Source organism: Falco naumanni, chromosome 5 (genome assembly GCF_017639655.2).
Source record: "Falco naumanni isolate bFalNau1 chromosome 5, bFalNau1.pat, whole genome shotgun sequence".
Lineage (NCBI taxonomy): Eukaryota > Metazoa > Chordata > Aves > Falconiformes > Falconidae > Falco > Falco naumanni.
Window position 1 is genome coordinate 61,085,010 of NC_054058.1, and position 21,701 is coordinate 61,106,710.

The 21,701-nt window shown below is 38.7% G+C and overlaps 1 protein-coding gene across 4 annotated transcripts in view; it reads left to right on the forward strand.

The window, feature by feature from the left end:
- Positions 1 to 21,701, forward strand: part of SYT1 (synaptotagmin 1) — a 358,533-nt gene that overhangs the window by 68,230 nt on the left and 268,602 nt on the right. For 3 of the 4 annotated variants that reach the window (XM_040596428.1, XM_040596427.1, XM_040596424.1), the window contains exon 2: positions 13,181 to 13,291. The exons of the other annotated variant lie outside the window; for it this stretch is intronic. The gene's annotated coding sequence lies outside the window, so the exon portion shown is untranslated. The remainder of the gene's footprint in view (positions 1 to 13,180; positions 13,292 to 21,701) is intronic. 4 annotated transcript variants of the gene reach the window in all.

Consider the following 21,701-nt stretch of genomic DNA (forward strand, 5'->3'; position numbering starts at 1 on the left):
TACTGCAAGCAGTTTGTTAGTTGGAGTAAAGCTTACTCTAGTTTCAGTCACAGCTCTACTAAAGTTTCCAGTATTACCTGCTGCAAAAAGCTTTTGTGGCAGCACGCTGCCCTCTTCTCCACACAGCTCGGTGGACGGCTGTGTCCTCTGCCACGTGAATGAAGGTGGAGCATCCTACCCTGAGATGTTCAATTCTCATAATCCTATTGTTCTGAGCACGGGTTTCAAAAAATACACAAACTCATCAAGAGTAGTGACAGATATAAGTATATCCAATACGCAGATGGATCTTAAGTTGTAAATTGTGATTTTTCATGAGTTGAATGGTATATATTTGAATAGCCATAACAGAAGGTTTCAATGTTTTCAAATGGATACATTTAAAAATAAGCTCTACACAAACATGACATTGTGACTAGATAATATGTCACTGCTGTGCTGTTTTGTTTGTTTGCTTTTGTACCGTCTCAGTAATTATCGTGGTGAGATGATCTTCTTATTTACTGGCATTCTGTAGGATCACACCAGTAATTCACCTGAAATGACTGTTTATAGTCTTACAGGGCCTTACTGCTGAGGTGGTTTGAATGCTAATGTAGGTCATAATTAATCAATAGTGATTGTGCGAAACATAACGCATTTATATGATCTTCATAACTGACACCTAAATTCTCCACAAGAGACTGCCTGAAATAGCAGCAGAGTTTGTCCTCGCGTCTCTTTGTTCTAGGCTCGTCCCATTTGATGTGCTAGCATGCGTGCTTAAAATAGCCTCCGAGGTGAGTTGCTCAATGTGTCACTTGAACTGAATATAGTTCTGCATGCTCCTGTAGAATAGAATATCAAAAGCAATTCAAAGTAGTAACAATTGAAATACTATTCTTTTCTGCTAATCTTCCAGAAACAGAATTGTAATGTGCCAATGAATATAATTTCTTGAAATACCATTTTGAGGAGTTAATTAAGAAAAAGGTGTATGTGCTTATTAAAAGACTCATGTTTTACTTCCTGTCCGTGTATAAAATACAGTCTTATTCTTCTCCCATTGTTAAGAGCAAGCGCATTTTTTTCTCAGCTGTTCTTTGTTTTGCCTTTGCACCTTCATTCGGATGGGAGTTTATAGCTTGCATTCTCTGTTCTAATGTTCTTACTGAACTGTCTCTGCTTGATAGGAATTATAGTAGGTTTTCCAGCAGAGGTGGGACTTCTACTTACATGTGGCAATGTCTAAAAGTAACTGGGTACTATGTCAGTAAGATTTTCGGTTGCTTTGGTATATTGCTATAATGTTTTTTGTTTCTTTTGACTGCATATTTGCATGCTTCCCAGCACACTGAGACTGATCTTAACTGAACCTCGGGATTCAGCTGAAAAAGGAATGAGTATTAATTACTTGGGGAAAATGGGGCAGAGAAGGATCTGTCCTCCTCACTCCTCACTCTCTTCCTCCTCCCAAAAATCAACCCACCAACAATGAGAGGAATAGTTAACAAAGATTGAGTTAAGTCCTTAACTCTTTAAATTAATATGTGAAAGCAGGTGGTTAGCAAGTTCATTAGTTTCATTTTATGTCAGCAATGAGATAAATCTACAATACTGTGACTACAAAAAATTATCATCTATACAGTTCATTTGTAACTTTTACTTGAGTGAGCCAAAAACTTAAATCACATGAAGATGAGGGAAAATCTTGTTGTACAGTAAACATTATATAGTAATATTTTGTATAAAAGTAGTATTCTAAAACTGTGTATATACCAGGAAGAACAGCTTTGCAATTGCGGAACCTGGAGATGAAGCTGATTCTGTTACCTAAGATGTTATTTTTGTCAAAAGATAGAGCTAATAGGTTTTGTATACACTGATTTTAAAGGTTTGCTATATTGCTTTGAATGTTACATTTTGATGATTACCTTTTGGAACAAGAGATTTCTGATTGACGTTATTAAGGATATCATTAAGAAGTACCTGGAGTTGACCAAAGCTAAGGGAAACATATGGTAGGTTTTGCTGACGTGACTAAGTATAATATGTGCCCGACTCCCGTGAAAGCCCTTTGAAATAAGGTGCCTACTCATTAAAATGCTTTTATGAACTCCATTAGGTGCTTTTGTGCATCTTTAGACATCTAAGTACCTCATTCAGTCGTCTAAACAAAGAACTGCATGCACTCTCAACATTTGCAGTGATGGATGTCAGGTATGCTTTGACTCAAATCAGTGGGCTTTGTTCATATATGCCTCTGTCTGAAAATATTCTAGTTGTAATCAGTTTGGTTGCCAGTTGACCAAAAAAAAATCAACTGAAAAATTACACTTCAAAAGGACTAATAAATGTATTTTGAAGATCAGAGATAAAAAGTAAAATTATTTCTCTATGACACTAAACTACTAGAGTTCTGATAAATCTGGATGAGTTTCAGCTATAACAAAGGCTGATATTAAAGCCTTGGCCAAAAAATAGATAATTGGAATCACACAATACACAGCTCTTCAGTTTTGCATCAATTTAATAGTACAATAAAACTTTTCATTTGTAAGCTTGTCTGGTTTTCAGAAAAAGGGTGAGAGCAATTTGATCTGTACTGGTACATCTGACAATACAGTGCAGGTGGTTTAAAAACAAAACAGTTAATCAAGCAAAATTTTACTTAAACTACCTGATGATCCATCATCCAGTCTATGAACAGTGTCAACTGTCCCTTTCTAAGCAATTATTTATAGAATATTTAAATAGCCTGGACAGCATGTGCAACTGCTGAGAAGGCTATTGTATCATGAATTACCTATTCAATTTATTTCCGTTCAGTATAGACTGACAACTTTGCAGTCAGTCAATCTTCTCTTTTCTTGAATGCAATGCAATGTGCCATTTATACTGGAAATTAAGCTTTGCCTCAAGTATTATTCTGACCATGTTATAATATTACTGAAGTAAACTTTGAAATGGTATGAAAATCAGAATTATTTATTTAACCATCTTTCCACTTATTTTTGCACATTATTATCACAAACATTAGAAGTTGCATTTATATCAATTTGGGCCAATATTAGGCTCTCACCTGCGTGACTTCCATTCAAGCACAAAATTGCTCGGAAACGCCGACAGAGAATATGACAGAGTAATTCCTTAGTGGGCTGGGTGCTAGTTAGATTTTTTTAGAGCAATTGAAGCAATGTATAGAGTAGAAGGAAACTGAGAGATGTCAAATACACCAAGAATGAGATTGTCAAGAACTGGACAAGCTTTGGCAGGCTGTAAATTAAGGGGAAGACATTGGAGAAAGACCAAAAAAAAAAAAAGTGGCAGAGGTGTGATGATACAGTTATGGACATGAGGTGTTTCTTGAGTTTGTAGGACTTACCACCTGGAGCAGAGACAGTTAAGTAATTTTTCTTGTGTTGGAATTTGGAGAGTGGAACATCAAGAGGATGGAAATGAGACTGGTGGTAGTGGAGGTGACTTCTGGCTTGGAGGACTGTGACCTCAATACCTACGCCTAGGCTGCATGACTAGTGCTTTTGGGAATCCTGGTTGCCTGTTCATCAGAATGCCTGGGAACCACGGTGGAAATGATAGGAGAAAGAAAATGGGGAGAGATCATTGTGTGCAGTTACATCTCATCCTGGCAAACTGAAATGAACCACGATGCATATCTGTATTGGGTCTGGCTGGGATGGAACTAACTTCCTTTGTCAGAGCTCGTATGGTGCAAAACAGTGTTGATAACAGACTGATGTTTTAGGTGTTGCAGAGCAGTGCTTGCGTAGCATCAAGGCCACCTCTTACTCTGCCCCCGGCAAGTAGGCTGGGGGTGTGCAGCAGCTTGGGAGGGGACACATCCAAGACAGCTGACCCAAATTGATCAAAGGATGTTCTGTACCTTATAATGTCATGGTAAGCAATAAAAACTGGGGGGTAGTCTTTTCAAAGAAGTTCTTGGTTGGAGGCTGCATGAGCGTTAGTCTGCTGGTAGGAAGCAGGGAGTGATTGCCTTGCTTCCCTTGTGTATTCTTTCTCCCTCTTTTTTTTTTTTTCCTTCACTTATTAAATTGCCTTTATATCAACCCATTATTTTTATTTTTTCTTGCTTTTGTGCTTCAAATTGTCTACTCCACGAGGGGAAGTGGAGTGAGTGAGTGGCTGGCAGGTGCTTAGGTTTTGGCCTGGATCAACCCACCACGATATCTGAAACTTGACAGTCCCTCTGAATCCCACTGTTTAGAGATAGCCAAAAACCAGCCAAATAGAAATTAAGTGGTAGCGTTGGTTTCCCTGTAGTTAAAATGAAAATATTTCATTGAAAATTTGAAAGAAAAAAAAGGAGTTACATTGGTTCAAATGTTGTCTAATAAACTGATTATATCAATGGCCATTTGGGGTTTTTTTGAAGTTTTTGTGGCACTGAGTTATTACCTTTCTCATAAGATCTTCTGATTCACTTAATGTTCTGTTGGAGGTTCTCAGCAAGCACATGTTCTTATGACACGTGTTACTTCACACCTTTTAAGCCTGATCACCTAATATTGAGAAACCTCAGGAAATCCTTAGAAAACTACATAGACTTTTCATGTGTATTTAATGGATTTTTTTGGAGTGGTATTTCTGAAGTAATGGCTTGAAGGCTTATGAAGCCATTGGTCATGACATTTTGCTCATCACATGCGTACTATATCAATAAGTATGAACTTACTTCTGGTAGTGAATTAATTGATAGTAAGTTTGTATCTGGTTATTTTCTTCACATTCTATTTTGATTCTTGAGAGAAATAAAAATATCTACAATGAGGTCACATCTTTCAGAATGTCTGGGTAAGGTGAAGTCTAGAAGGCTGTAAAACTGCATTTTTACCTTCACCCACACAGAAGCAATACAGACTAGTTTGCTCTCTTATGTTGTGTTTTGTAGGCATTTCCTTGTAGTTCAGAAAGTAATACCTTAGAGACAAAATAATTAAAAATGCTATCTTTAGCACATACCGGCTAGTCTGGAATTATGAATCTAATATTAATACATCAGTGTTCATTAATCTATAGGCATATAATATATGTGAAAATTAAAAATAGAAAATGCAGATTGAAACAATATAGTGGGCCTTGCACTCTTTCCTCTATGAAGGCAGAATTAAACTGTGCTGTGTATTTATTTGTCTGAACTAATTTTAAAATCTCATGTGTGTTGTAACTTACATAATTTTTGTTGAAAACTTGATTTCGCTGTTGTGAATTGGCTGTGATGTACCCATGTTTTCCTGTTTCTAAGTAAGTGCAACTGTAAAAAATGAGTTATCTAAGCTGTGTTGCCCGATTGGGCAATAGGAACTCACAAGCTTAAAATGCAAAGCACTCCTGGTCTTAAATGATGCTTTGCTTGAACTTAGCATGATTTGCCTGCTTTATGTGTGCACCTGTTAGTTGCTTGAGTGTAGAATTTTAGTGTGTATCCTGACAGGGAAGCTTCCTGGATAGTGGATGAAAAAGAAATGATGATGAACTTTTTGTTCGTTCTAAATGTGAACACCAATTTTCAAGGGAGCTCATTAAAATTTTTATCTGTTCCCTAGCTGTGAGAGAACTCTGCCTGGATGCACGTGACAAGTTCATACCTTTAGAGATTTCTAATTTGATTGGGGAGGGGTTGCCTTGTTTTATTGCTACAGCATTTTTTTATGTTCGTAAGTCTTTGCCAGAGGAAATGGCAATCTTCCCTTTAAATGTTGCAATACTTAAATACTTCGCAAGTGGATTTTTTTCCCCTGATTGTATGTATATATGAGAAGAATGGTAACAACTCATCTAAGCTGTTTGTTGGGGACAATGCTTCTTTGCAACCTAGTTGGCTAATAAACTATTCTTTTGAAGAGAGTCCGATCTGAGGTGATGTGCAGGATCTTGATAAAGTGGGAGCTCCTGTTGCCAAAGCTTTGTGAAGATTGTTTTGTCATCTTAAAGGACATGCTGCGTTTTCTAGGTACAGAGTGGCACATTGTACATCAGCTGGATGTCAGCAAAGAACATTACACTCTTAATTTAGCATTACAAGTTGTCAGCTGGTCACATCAGTTGACTTTAATAATTGCTAATTGAGCAAATGCACAGATCTGGAAGATAGAACTTCAAAACTTACCCTTTGTCAGCTTGTTAGTTTTATGTGTTTGAGTTATTTTCACCTGTAGCATTAAAAAAAAAAATCTGTATAGTTTCCTTCTGCAGTAAGTTCTATACTATCAAATCGATCTCGTGTTTGATGTCTTTCATAAGTTGAAGATTACTCTCATAGTTTAACCTTGAAATTGTTCCTTAGTAGCAAGTAAAAGGGCTGATCAGTGTGGAATGGGGTATGAAAGAGTGGTCAGAATGAGAGTTTAAGGATTGGACTTGGAACAATATAAGGAAATCATATAAAAGTGATCATTTTGTAGTGAACTATTGATTATTATTTTTTATTGTATGCTTCAGCATTCATGTGAAGGAAAAAAGTTTATAGCAAAGCAAGGTGTCTGTCACAGTCTGCTTTTCCTATAGTAGGAAAATTAATGATCTGAGATGTAGCTAAAGTAAAGGAATGTTACTACAGTAACATCTTTATGGAAGTGAAGTGGAAGCAGGATTTACACAGAATTTTCCACAAAGACCAATAAGACAGGGTGGTAACAGAAATACTTTTTTTGGCTTCTGTCAGTTAATCGATGAGATCAAGAGTGATACTTTTGCCAGTGCAAACTGAAGTGTGTATTTGAATATACTTAATGGTTTTGATTAGGAAAGAAAGAAACAGACCAGAATTTCCTTCATTAGTTGTGTATAAATTTAGTAGAGGAACAAGAATTTCAGTCTTAACTGCTCTGGGGAAAAATATCCTCAAAAAGAAAGTAAAAAAAATAACCTATTGAGACCAGACAGACCGGAAAACAGATACAAGCTTGAATAGTGACATGTGAGGATAGACATTCAAGATTTTCTTGAAGGCTGACAACTCAAAGATGTTGGCCACATGTCACCAAGGTCAGTTTTTTATAAATATCTAGCTATGAGCTACCATATGAATACCTAAAATGGAATAAAGGGAAAGAACAAATTTGAAATTTGCAATTACCAGATCATATGGTTATAAGCCTTTGTATTCACATGACCCTGCACTGCAGTCACTGTATGTTCTGCACTTGCTTTAATAGGTAAGATAAAGGTAGTTCCTCCTAGTTTTTAGACTATCTTCTTAGATTCTGTGTTTACACTTGTCTGCCTTATATGCTGTGTAAGGATAGAAAATGGATGGTGATGATGATGATGATTATTATTGTCATCAACATCATCGTTATTATTATTACCACCTTTTTACTTTACCATTCTGAGTAACAGGAAAGGTGGACATGCTGAAATTATCTTCTTGCAGATTTTAATTCCAAAGTACTTACAGAGTAACTGTTTGGAAGGTTCACATGCATTTCATTTGTGGTATAGTGTGAAAGTTTCTCATACTTGTTTTTTGAATCATAGGAGTTTTAGATTATTAAGTACTTCTGCTCTAGGTGCAGTGGCACTACTAATAGAATGATAATCATGCACATACTAAGTTTGAGCCATACAAATTTGTTCAGTAGAAATGGATTCAGATGCACTACTAAGGATCAGTGGGTGTTACAGATGCATCATGCAGTGGTTTTGCTGATTCCTGGAATGCAAAGGCATCTGTTTCCTTGCCTTTGCTTAAGTAAATATATAGGTCAAATTCAGAACATCTCTCATTAGAACAGAAGAATGGTCCCAAGGATTCAGAGCAGGGATTTTTATAGCCTGGGACCTACAGACTCCAGCATCCTTACCTTGAACAAGCCATAGCAGATTTCCATAGAATGGAGGAATAGAGTGTGAATATATCACACATTTCTCAAAAATTCCCAGCCTTTTTTCAGCTCAAGGGATTTCCTGAACCTGGTGTGGTTTCTCTTAACTCTCAATGAATCTCTCTTCCAAGTTCTTGCTCAGTTTCCCCATACAACTTGTAAAAAATTTCTTTTACCCCCTAATATGTTTCTGAGAGTTTCATAGATCTTCCACCTGTTGGACAAAAAACCCCCTTCTTTTGTTTGTTTTGCACTTTGCTCCTACCAGCTTCCTTTATGGTTGCTAGTTTTCCTCTAGACAACAATATACCGAACCTAAAATGGTATGAAAGTACAGTTTGAGCCCTCTGCTTTGATGCAGATTATTGCAGAAGATCACAAACTCAGCTTTACAACTGAATTTATTTATGAACAGCTTTACAGAAGGAGAATGTAATTTTTACAGCACTGACAAGATAGAAATTATCAGCTGATAGTTTTCCTCACAAAAATCTTATTGCACACCTGGTCAGTATGGACATGCTATGATAAAATGCACTGAGATAAATAACCCCGTGTTTTTATTAGTACTGTGATAAGTACTGATGTTTAACACAAACTATGTTAGCAAGCTACAAGGATAGTGATACAAGCTGGATTTTGCTGATAGTTTGAATAGCAGCCAAGGTTTAAAATGGAAGGTCAGAGGGAGACCTGGTACAAGTAGTGCAGGCTGAAATGATGTCTGTGTATTGCAGTTTTCATTTAAGGTCATTTATCATGTAACAAACACTTCATAAGATTTCTTGAGGTGAAGCTTTAACATTGTGCTGCAGTGTAATTAAGAATCATTTTCAGTAAAATAAAGAGATCATCCAAATCTCTGCATATGTCACCTGATAAATTTAGGTTAAGGCTGACAGAAAGATCTTGCTGGTCTGCAAATGTCAGTTTTTTAGAAACTCCTGTGGTTGTTGCAGGGTGGAGGTAACTCTAAAATGCTTCAGATGGAAAGAAATGTTTTTTTTGTTTAGTACGGGACATAAAAATACAGTTAGATAGTAAAGAAATATCATTACTGTCTTCCAGAACTAAAAAATGTGTTGGGTTTTGTGGGTTTTGGTTCTTTTTTTACTGAATGGTGATGTTCCATGAAATTATTCACTATCTTTCTGTGATTCTAAAAAATTCCAAACTTTAAAAAAGGGAAACCAGTGCACACAGTATAGAGATACATTTTGAAAAACTAGCTGAAGGGATTAAAAAATGTCTGAATCTCGGACCACTAAAGTTTGTGTTGGTAATAAAATTATTCTACACTACTAAATTGCACTGTGTGCACTAAATAATAGGAATATGTAATAGTCAAAGATGTGGTAGGTTATATTGGACAAATGCGGATAAATTAAGTAGTTTTCTTCTGAACATTGATTAAAATTACTTTGTTGACAAGGTGTCCTTATATTGCAATCACAGGTAGTGTCTTTGCTTTCTTTCAAAAACATGAGATAAAGTTTTCTAGTGAAAAAAAAATCTCAACTGTCACAAAATACACATCTGAAGGCATTTTATCCCAGTCGTGTGGCAGAGAAGGTGGCGGATGACATCGTAAAGTTGCTCAGATTGGTGCTTTTTCTTTCTGAATCTGCTTGTTCTTTATAACATAACTGCGGGCAATCTCGTAAGTTAGCAGATGTAAATAGCCAGTGTTAGTATGTGTTGCATGCAGAGCAGAATTACACCTTCAGCCAAGAAATACCTCTCAAAGAGAAGCTGCCTGGTAACCCTCATTTTAGCTCAAATTATGGAAATGAATAGTTAATCTTTTTATGGACAGAATGTTTGTTCTGCAGAAAGCAATGAGAGCAAACTGATTTTATATTCATCTTCCTGTGTTCCTGGTAGCATCCTTCATAAGCTGGTCTTTGACTTTTCTTGATAAGAAAGTCTTTTCCCATTATCTTTTAATACTTGCTATCTTCTTTCTCTCTCTCCTTCTGTTTCCTCCAAGAATGTTTATCCTACTGGGGAGGTTTCTGAGAACCAGACTGCTGGTGAAGAAAGGGTAGCTCACTGAAATGATACCACTAGCTTAAGTATCTTTTTATGCCAGTGAAAAAGCAAGACACAGAATGCAAAATTAAACTCGCCCCGCTCACCCCCCACCCCCACCACCCCACCCCTATTTGCATTTTGCATCTCTATGGAAGACATGTAAAGGTTTTTTACAGAGACTACTAGTATTCTGGCAAGCTCTCATTTGTGATCCATTGTCCGTGAGACCATCAAAGTGCTGACAGATGCAGTAGTATAGAGAAATTCAAAGATTATATTTGTATTTCTGTATGTATTCTGCAAAAAACCTGAAACATTCAGATCTCTCCTTGCTACTGTGTTCCAGCATGCTCAAGCCATCTGCTTGGTTTTCCTGCTGCATTTGGTCTCATTAGTCATGTTCACATGTATTTCAGGCTGCTTAATTTCATTACGCAAAGTATTATGCACTGTTCATCCAATAAGTGAGAGAGGTTCATTCTGCTCCCCGAGGGACTTGTAAAAAGTAGGTTTAAATCTCTAAGAAAACCTGAAAATTCCTGTTGAAACATGGATCACGTTTCACTGTTACCTTTATTAACGTACTAAAACTTACTTTATTGATTTAGTTAACTGTCTTTTCCTGACTCCCAAAGGCTAACTGCTGTCTCCTTAGAAATACTTGTTTCTAACTAAGGTTTTTTAACACAATTAAGGTCTCAACACAAAATGAAGGTAATATTTGAAAGTTTCCTTTTTGGTGGTTATTTCTAATGCCTAGTAGTGAGGTTGCTTGTTCTGAACAGAATGTGCTTGTGGCCATCTCTGTGAATAACCACTAGAATTAGCAAAATCATAAGCCTTTTTAAAAGCATCAGTATCCACAGAGGAAAGAGAGATCTGTTGATCTCTGTTTGTGGTCATTGCTGAGTGTGCTCGCGAAACTTCTAAGGCTGACGATGATAAAGTCAGGGCGTTCCCATGGAGTGACTGAATGTACTCATGTTGCAAGACAGAAAAGATGTTTCCTGTGATGTCTTTTGATAATTGCTTTGTGCGATGGGAAGGATCCAGCCCCAGCAATGAGAGCTGGGACAGTGCCAGGACCTCAGTGGATGGAAGAGTAAGGGGGCTGGTACCGTCAGTGTTGGGCTAAGGAGAGAATGCCCAAGGCTTGATGGACAAAGGCAGTGGTTTAATAGTCAACCTAGAGAATGGGAAGGGACATAAAAGTTGGACATGGAGTGGGAAACTGGGATTGACCAGACAAAAAGAGTGAGAATTGGCAGGGAGCTATAGGGAAGACAGATTTAATAAGAAATTGGATAACTGGACAGCAAATGTAGAGCTGCCAGCATCCCTGCCATTAGCATCAGCTGGTAATCCTAGCTCAGGAGAACTGGGAATGATTGAGAAATGAGCCAGGAAGGCAGGAAAATGGAGTTCAGTGGAAGCTTTGCTTGGGTTTATAGGACATACAGTATATACTACATGCTCTACAGAAAAAAATAAGGGGGGAGGAAATGAGTATCCATTATTGGGTGCAAAAGATTACTGTGTTATTTTATTCTGAAAAAATTATGAAGTCATAATTACATTTTATTAATGTACTCTGTATGTTATAAAGCAATCATAGAATAATACGGATAGACTCCTTAAATTCTATTTAAAAAAACCAACTAAGGCACTGGATAAACATGGCTCCCCACAAAAACATATGTGACTCAGAGACTGTCATAAAGCCTCAAAAAGAGGCCGAATTAAACTTTGAGTGCTTGACATTGCAGTGATGTTCTTTTATTAACATTGTGGTTTGCATCTAATGAGTTTAATTTTACTTTGTTGTTTTGATAAATAAATATATTCTATCCAGACAGCCAGAAGGTACATAATAATTGTTGACTGTGAAAGCCAGAACATTTTTAACTAGCTTTTTCTGATCTTTATTTCATTAAAACCCTAGGTCCTAGAGTCATTTAAAGGATTTAGCATTTCTTTTCTTTTCTGATGGAAAAGGCACATTGTGTGGTGGTGTAAATTCTTGTCATCCCATGACTTTGGTGACTGTAAATTCAATGCAATGCATCTTGCTGATAGGGGCTTTATTCCCTAAAAAATGGGAAGGCAAATTATAGGTATCCACATTTATAGAAAATTCCATCATTTGTACTGTTGTGGTTAACAATATTGATTTTGTAGTACTTAAGCAGTGAAGAATGAGAGCTTCCGAACTATTGAAAATACTCTTCATGAACTTTTGAATTATGCAATGCTTCTGTTGTTTGGTGTTTTTTTTTTAAAGAATTATTGCTGTTTTAATTACTAGGACCAGCAAAATGAAATAATCACGGTATTTCTTACCAAGAAAAAGAATAAAAACCACTACATATAAGATGTGGAGACTGAGGACAGCTTTTATGATGTATGATTAATGTATTGGGCAAGGATTCAAGACATTTAAGACAGAGAAGGTTCCTTAAACCAGACTCCTTGTGTGACATTCAGCATAGTTTAAGTTTGTGTACCTCAGCTTCCATCTGTAGAACAAATATGTTGATATCGATTTACTCCTATCCTTTCCTATCTCAGGGGTTTGATTTATAAAAAACTTAAAAGATCTCTAATGGTCTTGTTGAAACAACTTACATCACAGTAAGCATTCAGTCTTCACTGGAGCTTCTAGTCATAGCTGTGGGGAAAAAGTGATGTGACTGCTCTTAATTTACCAGAATAGGAGACTCTATAGAAGGAAAATAGAACTGAGAAGGGAAAAAAAAAAAAAAAATCTGTAGTATAATCTGAATAGTTCTGTGAAATTGTGCAAGCCTAAAGATTGAATTGAGTCATGCCACCTTTGCCCCATAATGCAAGCTGTTTTGAAATTGGTTTTGTATAGATGTTAAAAAATATGCAAGTATAAAACCATGTGCTTTTGTGATATGAATTCACTAAGCATGCTAAGTTAAGGAACCTTGTGGGATACAACAGTAGGAAAATACAATGTGTGTGAGATCACTGCAATTCACCGTACTTGGCTCAATGATGAAATCTACAGAAATATGTAATGTTGGAGCACACCAAGAAAACAGTCCAAATGAGTTCATGAGGAAAAAAACTTGTTCATATATTTTTTTTTCTGTGTATCTTAACAATCTGATTAACTCTCATGTTAATCAACGTCTGGCAATCAGCAGCTGAAGGGCACTGAACAAACCAAGCATATTTAAAGGAGTTTTTAAGCAGCAGTTGTTTGTGGTCAAAGATGGAAAATACAGCTGCATAGGTGCTGGCGAGTGTTTACATGGAATGTCTTTCTCTTAAAGGGAGAAAAGAAAAGGGATTTTTTTCTGAGCTGTGAAGAAACTAGAAAGTGACTGGCAGAGCCTTCATTCAAGATTTCCCTGTGAAAACTGCATTGATGCCAATCATATAAGGTATTTTAAACAAACATGGATTCTGTTACCTTCCATACCCTGTTAAATGCTTTAATGCATGGTGCTTTCCAAAAAATAAAATGGAGGTAGCAAATAATTTAAAGAAATGGCTTTTTCTGATGTAAAGTCTATTATATTAGTGAGCATAAAATTTTGTGGTAATACCTCATATGTCATACTGACATTAAAGATGAAAATAAAATAGTTTATATGCATTTTTTGGCTGTTCAGATAGTAGTGTATTTTTTTCCTTCTCTCACCGTCAGTTGCGTTTTATCAAATCCCAAGCTGTCATGGTTCATTATCCATAGATGATCTTGAGCAGCCTTGCATCATAAATAAATATGCTGTGGCATCTGCCATTGTGCACCACTGTACAGATCACTTCTGAGTAAGGTTTGTCTTTGATTTCTACATTGCTGTGTGTGTTCTTATGTTTTTGCCTGTGAATATCTTAAGCAATGGAAGCTGCATATACTACATTATGATTTTTCAGGTTGTAGATATAATGTCTGCTGTGCGTTTTTAGCTAACGAGTGTTCCATTTGAGTTGATTCTACACCTCAATCTCTACCAAGCAGTCACGTCACTTCTGTAGTCATTTCATAAGCTCCTGTACCAGTGATGTAGGCAGCATATTGAAATTAGGTGGTTATACTATCAGTCTTGCATTCTAGATCCTGTATTTTGACTTTTCTGATTTTAAGAGCCAGAAATGAAATTTGTATCACGATTGTCTTACTAGACAGCAATAATGTCCAGATATAAATGTATTCACTAAGGAAGCCTTTATTTCCTGGGGAAATTACATTGGTAAGAGACTATCATTCTTCTTTGAAATACAATTAGTAAAAATGTGTAGTGCTCATAGATATTAAGTCCTCTTCATTCCTCTGATTTACGTCTCTGTTTAACTATTGTTGTAAGGGGGAAAGGACCATATATTTTTTAGGGTTATTCTAAGGTCATTTCACTGCTATTCTGTTTTGGTCATAGAACATTTGGAAATTATTATACTGCTACTCTTACTGCTTCATATGAAAATACATTTTTCAGCGATCAGCAGTGACAATCTATTACTACCCATTTTAGCTTTGTTTCAGTACTTCTTGACTTGGTAACTATCTGAAATTAATAGGTTTTAGGAAATTGCATAGATACTTTTCTGAGTATGTTAAATCAAAGTAGCATTGCTTGCCATAGCCTTAATAGTCTTCACCCAGTTGCTTTGATGTTTTCTCCAGGGATGAGGAGAGTAAGGGAAACAATCTTGTTCTGCTAAGATTCCTTGTAATTGCCAGGCTTGATGCAGTTTCAGTAAAACATTACGCTATAAGCACTCCTTTTAATAGAGGAAAAAAGTTTCTGTATAAGTCTGAAGATTTTTGCAGGACTTCTATTTGCATGTCACAGTTCCCATATCAATTAATTGTTTATTCTTGCAAGGGCTTCAGGACTTCATTTGGGTTAGAGCTTTTTATGCTCTTTCTCTTTGTTCCACTGAGAGCTTGTGGAAGTGGAGATCATTCACAGGTCACATGAAAAGCAACAACATATAAAGACAGTGAAATGTCAGGGCACTTCTCAGTGAAAGTTCACAAAACAAGTGAAAAGCCACATGAAAATGCAAAGCAATATGTCCTCAAAGTAAATTGTCCCCAGAGAAAATAACTTACTTGGAAAGAATAATACTATTTGTTTGTGTTGTAGAGCAGATTGTTGTGAGACTAACTCTCAATGTGTGACTTCAGCAATGACTTTTGTTCTGCCCAAAACTTACCTTTTAATTTCAGTAATAAACACAGTACAGCTCTGTGCTGAATGTGGAAAAAGGGGGAGGGAGCGAATGAGAGATTGAAAAAATATTTTATTTTCTAATTCCCCTGCATCTGTTCCTGTTCCACCAAAGCTTGCAAATGGATTTTGATTGAAGTAGTAGTGGGTTCATTACCAGTGATAAAATTAATTTCTATCTCTGTTCACTATCATGCGTGTCTCAGTTACAGGCAGTTTCCTCTGAGAATAAGAAATACTGTCTACAAATGTGTCTGCGAGTAAGTCACTAATGTTATAACTCAAACTAGTTTAAATAAAGGCAAATGTTTTGGGATCTGAAAGCTGAATTTCCATTTGAACAATAGCTTCAAGGACTTGCATGCACATTTGGCTGTCTCATGCCTTGAGGTAGATTGCTATTAAAGAGGTTATCCACATATACCCATGAGCTACAGTATGTTTTACGGGAGTGTGAAACAGAATAAAGTTGGCTGTAAAGTAAATATGAAGTGGAAAAGCAAATGAAAGCAAAAATGAAATGAGAATTAATCCAGGAGAATTTTTAAAAATCTACACCAGGAACTTAAGGATGCAACAAAACCTGAGGATCGATGCATAAGTCTGAACTAGAAATGCTTCTTAATCTCTTATCCAAGTTACAGAATTTGTTTGGTAGGTCTCTCAATGTTGTTGATGTCTACATAGTATGTTACAAATTGTGTTAAAGGGGATACTGTAATAAACAGAGTCAGCAGGAAATACCTTCTGAGACTTTTTGAGTATTAGGAAGCGCTTACTGAAACACAGAATAATTGCAGATGGTTAAGCATTACAAGGAGTCTTCTTATTTAAAAAAAATGCATTAAATTGGTAAAAATATTCCTTTAAGTGTTTTAGAAGCAATTTATGTTTAATATTACTATCCATTTAGAAATGTTTATGGTGTGTTGATTTTGGTGTTATTTTTTGCTTGTATTTGATGATAGTATCATGGATGAAAGGAGTTCTCCTGTTACAGGAGCTATTACTTCCACTATAGTTGCTTTGGATGTTCTAAAAATGCAGAGTGATGCTCAAGTCAGCACTGAGGGCATCTCCACAAATCACAGAGGAAGGCTGTAAATAGTACAAGTCCAGAATCAGGAGGCCCCAGACCAACCAGTCTCAACGGTCTGACCCCATTTAATTCAAAAAGCCATGGCAGTTGATAGCAATACTCTCACAAGTTCTTTCCCCTTTCCTTGTCTTAGCAGTATTTTGTTTCTAGCCCACTTACAAAAAAAAAAAAAAAAAAAAATAATAATAATCCTGGAATTCCCATTTCATTCTCATGCTTGTAAAACTCCGTTAACCATGATGGAGCATGTAGGACTACAAATAAAATTCCATTTCAGTCAGCTGAGTGCAGCCAGCGGAGAAGACTGGTGATAAGTTTTAGGACTTACGCTCTGCATACCTCAGTAAAAGAAAATATCTTATAAACCAATGTTAAACATCTCCCCACAAGGTAGAGGATGTTTCATATGTGTTCTGTAATTGTTTGAGAAAAATTACACTTTCCCAGCTTATTCCAGATTTTGGCTTTTTCCTTTGGTCTTTGAAGGATTTTAGTATGTTTCTATATTTTCTGGTCAGTGAAGTCCTATCTTCTGGGAAGTTGTTGACGTACTATCATGGAACTGTTCAAGAATCGAGGACTAAGGCATTGTTGCAATGAACGCCAAAATTATGGGTAAGCAATGTTGTCACAGTTTGAAGACTTGTCTCAGGGCAAAGGTTGATAGACCACAAACCTGTGTCTGAAAATACCAATATTTTCACAACTTCTTTTTCTTTTTTCTGTACTTTTTTGCCTCCTTTTTTCTGAATTAACACTTCCCTTCATTCCTCTTTTGGGAGCCGACATTCCACTGATAACTTAAAATCCCTAGGCTGTAGATGGATACATCTTGCCTCCTTTAATCATTTCCATCTTAAAGGTAAACCATTAAGCAACAGTGACAACTGAATTTTACATAATCTGTGGTTAAAAAATTATTAAAAATAGGGAGAGCAATAGATGCTAAAAATAATTTGTTGACATTGTTTAAACAGTATATAACCTCCTTCTGTAACTGCCTCCTGTAACTTCAGATATCTTATGCTGGCAACACAGGTTACAATGATATTTCTGGGGTTTGGCAATTGAAGATGAATCAGACATAGCAAAGGCTTTTTGCAGGAAAATAAAATTTCACAAAGTAATACAGCAGGTCTTGCTCTCCCTATAAGAAACAGAATAAAATTGCTGATGCAAAAAAGGCTTCTTTCTTCCCACAGCGCTGCATTTATTGTGTTGCAGTCTAAACCAGCAGCAATTATACATAAGCTGTTAAACAAAATGAGAACAATCAAACAGTCGGCTCACTGAGCCAGAGGTGGTACTTCAAGTCCTTGCTGTTTCTCCCAGTCAGTCTCAGCATCAGTGATGGTCAGAAAATAGATGCTCATTCCCTTGCATATGTTTATATAGTGGGGGGGACATGACTTTTCTTTCCCGTTTGCAGGCAAAAAAGAAATGAAAACCACTTTTTGGGGAAAAAAATACAAGTGCACACCATACCTGGGAAGAAAATACTGTTTTTTAACTGGATGGATGAAATGCCCACCAGATTACTACAGGATGAAGCTAAGAAGCTGGCAAAGTTCAAAACAATTTTGAAATTACATGGCAGTGAGAATTCTAACAGTGAATTCTTGTGAGATTTTAGGGGGAAGAAAAAAACCCACATGTAGGGCAAAATAAATGGTTAAGTGGGTAGGGTAGTGTTTCATGGAATGAATTATATTCCAGATAACTGTTGCAGGAGGTCACACACATTTTTTTAAATATCAATGTCATTTAAATATTAAATGTCATTTGTCAGAAAGAGGATGCAAGATTAGGTAGACTTGAAATTTAGTTTTGTTCAGAAAGTCCTACCACAGGTTTGGTCAAGTGACGTAGAAAAAAAATTGTAGCTCAAAAGAACCCAGCAGGGTATTTCTGACCATCTTTACATCTGAACAAATCAGGATTAAGAAACCCCAGTGTAAAGTTCAGAGAAGATCTGTGATTCAAATCTAACGAGGATAGTTATTTTCTGAGGTACAGTGGACTCATGAGCAAACTGCATGGGTATAGTTTCTTGATAGCATAAACCCACATTTTCACTAGAAGCAATGATCTTCTCATTGCCTCAACAGGACAGGGGGAGAAAGGAAGATGGAAAAGCTTGTGGGTCAGGATAAAGTGTAGGGAGATTACTTACCAATTAATTACTGTCACGGGCAAAACAGACTGGACTTGAGGAAGATTAACTTAATTTATTGCCAATTAAAGTAGATTTGAATGGTGAGAAACAAAGACAAAAACCTAAACCGCCTTCTTCCTTGTTGCCAGGCTCATCTTCCCTCCTTCATTCCCAGCTCATGTGTCTCCCCGTGCTGAGCCGTGCAGCGCGGTGGGGAGCGAGGGTGGTGGTCAGCTCCTAGCAGCTGGTCTCTGCCACTCCTTCCTCCTCACACTTCTCCTCCTCTCCAGCATGGGGGCCTCCATGGGCTGCAGTCTTTCAAGAACTGCTTCAACGTGGGCTCTCACATGGGCTGCAGCTCCTTCAGGGCATATCCACCTGCAGTGGTGTGGCGTCCTCCTTGGGCTGCAGGAAAATCTCTGCTGCAGCCCCTGGGGCACCTCCTTACCCTCCTTCTTCTCCCACTTTGGTGCTTACAGGGGCTATTTCTCTGACTTTTCTCTCTCCCTCCTCACCACTGGGCAGTGGTTTTGCTCCATCTTTCATGCACTTCCCTGGAAGTGCCAATATCTGGGCTGCGGTGCCCTGTGGGGGTCAGGCGGAGCCGGCGGGAACCGGCTGTATCTGGTACGGGCAGCCCCAGCCACACCTCACAGAAGCTGCCTTGCAGCCCCCTGCCAGCGCCCGGCGCCTGCGCCCCGCACACCAGATTGCCTCTCAGACAGTTTAAGGAGCCAGCGAGGGTGAAGGACGTTTTCTCGGGTTAGTCTTGAAAACTTGAGGGGTTTTTCCTAACATGATTTCAGAGACACCTGGTTTCTAGTAATAGGCCAATACTGATTACATGGGAGCTCTTATTCCTAAATGCCTCTGTAAGTATAAACAGATAAATCCCATCATGTATTTTAAGGAAATACTTTTTTTTTTTCAGTGTGGCTGTGCATATGGTAGACAAAATATTGTTTTCTATGTTATGTTTTTGTATTTAGAATCATAGAATCATTTAGGTCAGAAACGACCTTCGAGGTCATCAAGTCCAACCATTAACCCAGGACTGCCAAGTCCATCATTAAACCACGCCGCTAAGGACGGCATGTATGTGGTTTTTAAACACTCCAGGGATGGGGACTCAACTACTTCCCCAGGTAGCCTGTTCCAATGCCTGACCACCCTTTCCATGAAGAAATTTTTCCTCATCTCCAACCTAAACCTCCCCTGGCACAACTTGAGGCCATTTCCTCTTGTCCTATTGCTTACTACCAGGGAGAAGAGACCTTCACCCACCTCGCTACAACCTCCTTTCAGGTAGTTGTACAGAGCGATAACGTCCCCCTGAGCCTCCTTTTCTCCAGGTTAAACAACCCCAGTTCCCTCAGCTGCTCCTCATAAGACTTACCTTCCAGACCCTTCACCAGATTTGTTGCCCTTTTCTGCACACACTCCAGCACCTCAATGTATTTCGTGCAGTGAGGGGCCCAAAACTGAACACAGTATTTGAGGTGCAGCCTCACCAGTGGTGAGTACAGGGGGACAACCACTTCCCTTGCCCTGCTGGCCACGCTGTTTCTGATACAAGCCAGGATGCTGTTGGCCTTCTTGGCCACCTGGGCACACTGCTGGCTCATGTTCAGCCGGCCATCAACCAGCACCCCCCAGGTCCTTTTCCTCCAAGCAGCTTTCCAGTCACTCTTCCCTGAGCCTATAGTGTTGTGTGGGGTTGTTGTGTCCCAGGTACAGGACCTGGCACTTCCCCTTGTTGAACCGCGTTCAGTTGGCCTTGGCCCATTGGTCCAGCCTGATCAGATCCCTCCACAGAGCCTTCCTACCCTCAAGCAGATCAACTCTCCTGACGAACTTGGTGTCATCTGCAAACTTACTGAAGGTGCACTTGATCCCCTCATCCAGATTGTCAATAAAACGTATTAAACAGCTGGCCCTGGTACTGACCCCTGGGTAACACCACTTGTGACCGGCCACCAGCGGGATGTAACCCCGTTACTGCCACTCTCTGCGCTCAGCCAGCCAGCCAGCTTTTAACCCAGCGCAGAGTACGCCCATCTGAGGCATGAGCAGCCAGTTTCCCCAGGAGAATGCTGTGGGAGGCAGTGTCAAGGGCTTGACTAAGGTCCAGGTAGACAACATCCACAGTCTTTCCCTCATTCACTAGGTGGGTCATCTTGTTGCAGGAGATCAAGTTCATCAAGCAGGACCTGGCTTTCATGAACCCAGGCTGCCTGGGCCTGATCCCCCAGTTGTCCTGCATGTGCTGTGTGATGGCACTCAGGATGATCTGCTCCGTGGCACTGAGGTCAGGCCGACAGGCCTGTAGTTCCCTGGATCCTCCTTCCTGCCTTTCCTGTAGATGGGTGTCTCATTGTCTAACCCCCAATCTTCTGGGACTTCCCCATTTAGCCAGGATTGTTCATAAATGGTGGATCTACCAGAATATCTGCCTTGTAGGCTCTCCCCCTGATCCTTACCTCTAAACAGTCAACCGTATTACCACCATCATTCAGCTCTAGGCAGTTGAAACACTCCCTGACATACAGAGCTACCCCACCACCTCTCCTCCCTAGTCTATCCTTCTGAAGAATTTGCAGCCATTGCAGCACTCCAGTCATGCCAGTTATCTCACCATGATTCTGTGATGGTGATTATACCATCTCTTCCGGCTGCACAATGGCTTCCAGCTCCTCCTGTTCATTGCCCATGCTTCAGAAATTTGCATAGATGCACTTCAGTTGTGCTATTGAACTTGCCTCCAACACTAGCATGCCACCCTCAAGCTCATCTCTAACAATCTTGGTTTTATTCCCTTCCCCCTCTGAATCTAGTTTAAAGCTCTCTTGATGAGCTCTGCTAAGTTCTGACCTAGAGTCCTTTTCCACCTTTGCTACACATGAACCCCATCTCTTGCCAGCAGGCCTAGTACCATGTAAACTGACCGTGGTCATAACCCCCAAGATTTAGCTGGTGGCATCAGGCCCAGAGCAATATATTGATCTGTGTCACCTTCCAATTACACACCCCATCGTTCCCTGCAACTGGCAGTACAGAAGAAAACAGTGCTCGTGGTCCTGATCCCTCAACCATTTCCCCAAGGCCCTGATGTCTCTCTTGATTGATTTCAGTTTTCTTGTTTGGACTTCATTGTTGCCCACTTGGAAGACCTGTAATGGGTAATAATCAGAGGGCTGTACCAGACAAGGGAGTTTTCTAGTAACATCCCTTACCCAGGCCCCAAGGAGGCAACAGACTTCCTGGTGGATTGGGCCCAGTTGGTGTATCAGGCCCTCTGTTCCTGTCATGGCAAAGTACAGCTGAAAATTTGTGCTAGAAATGCAAACCTGCAGGGTTTTTTT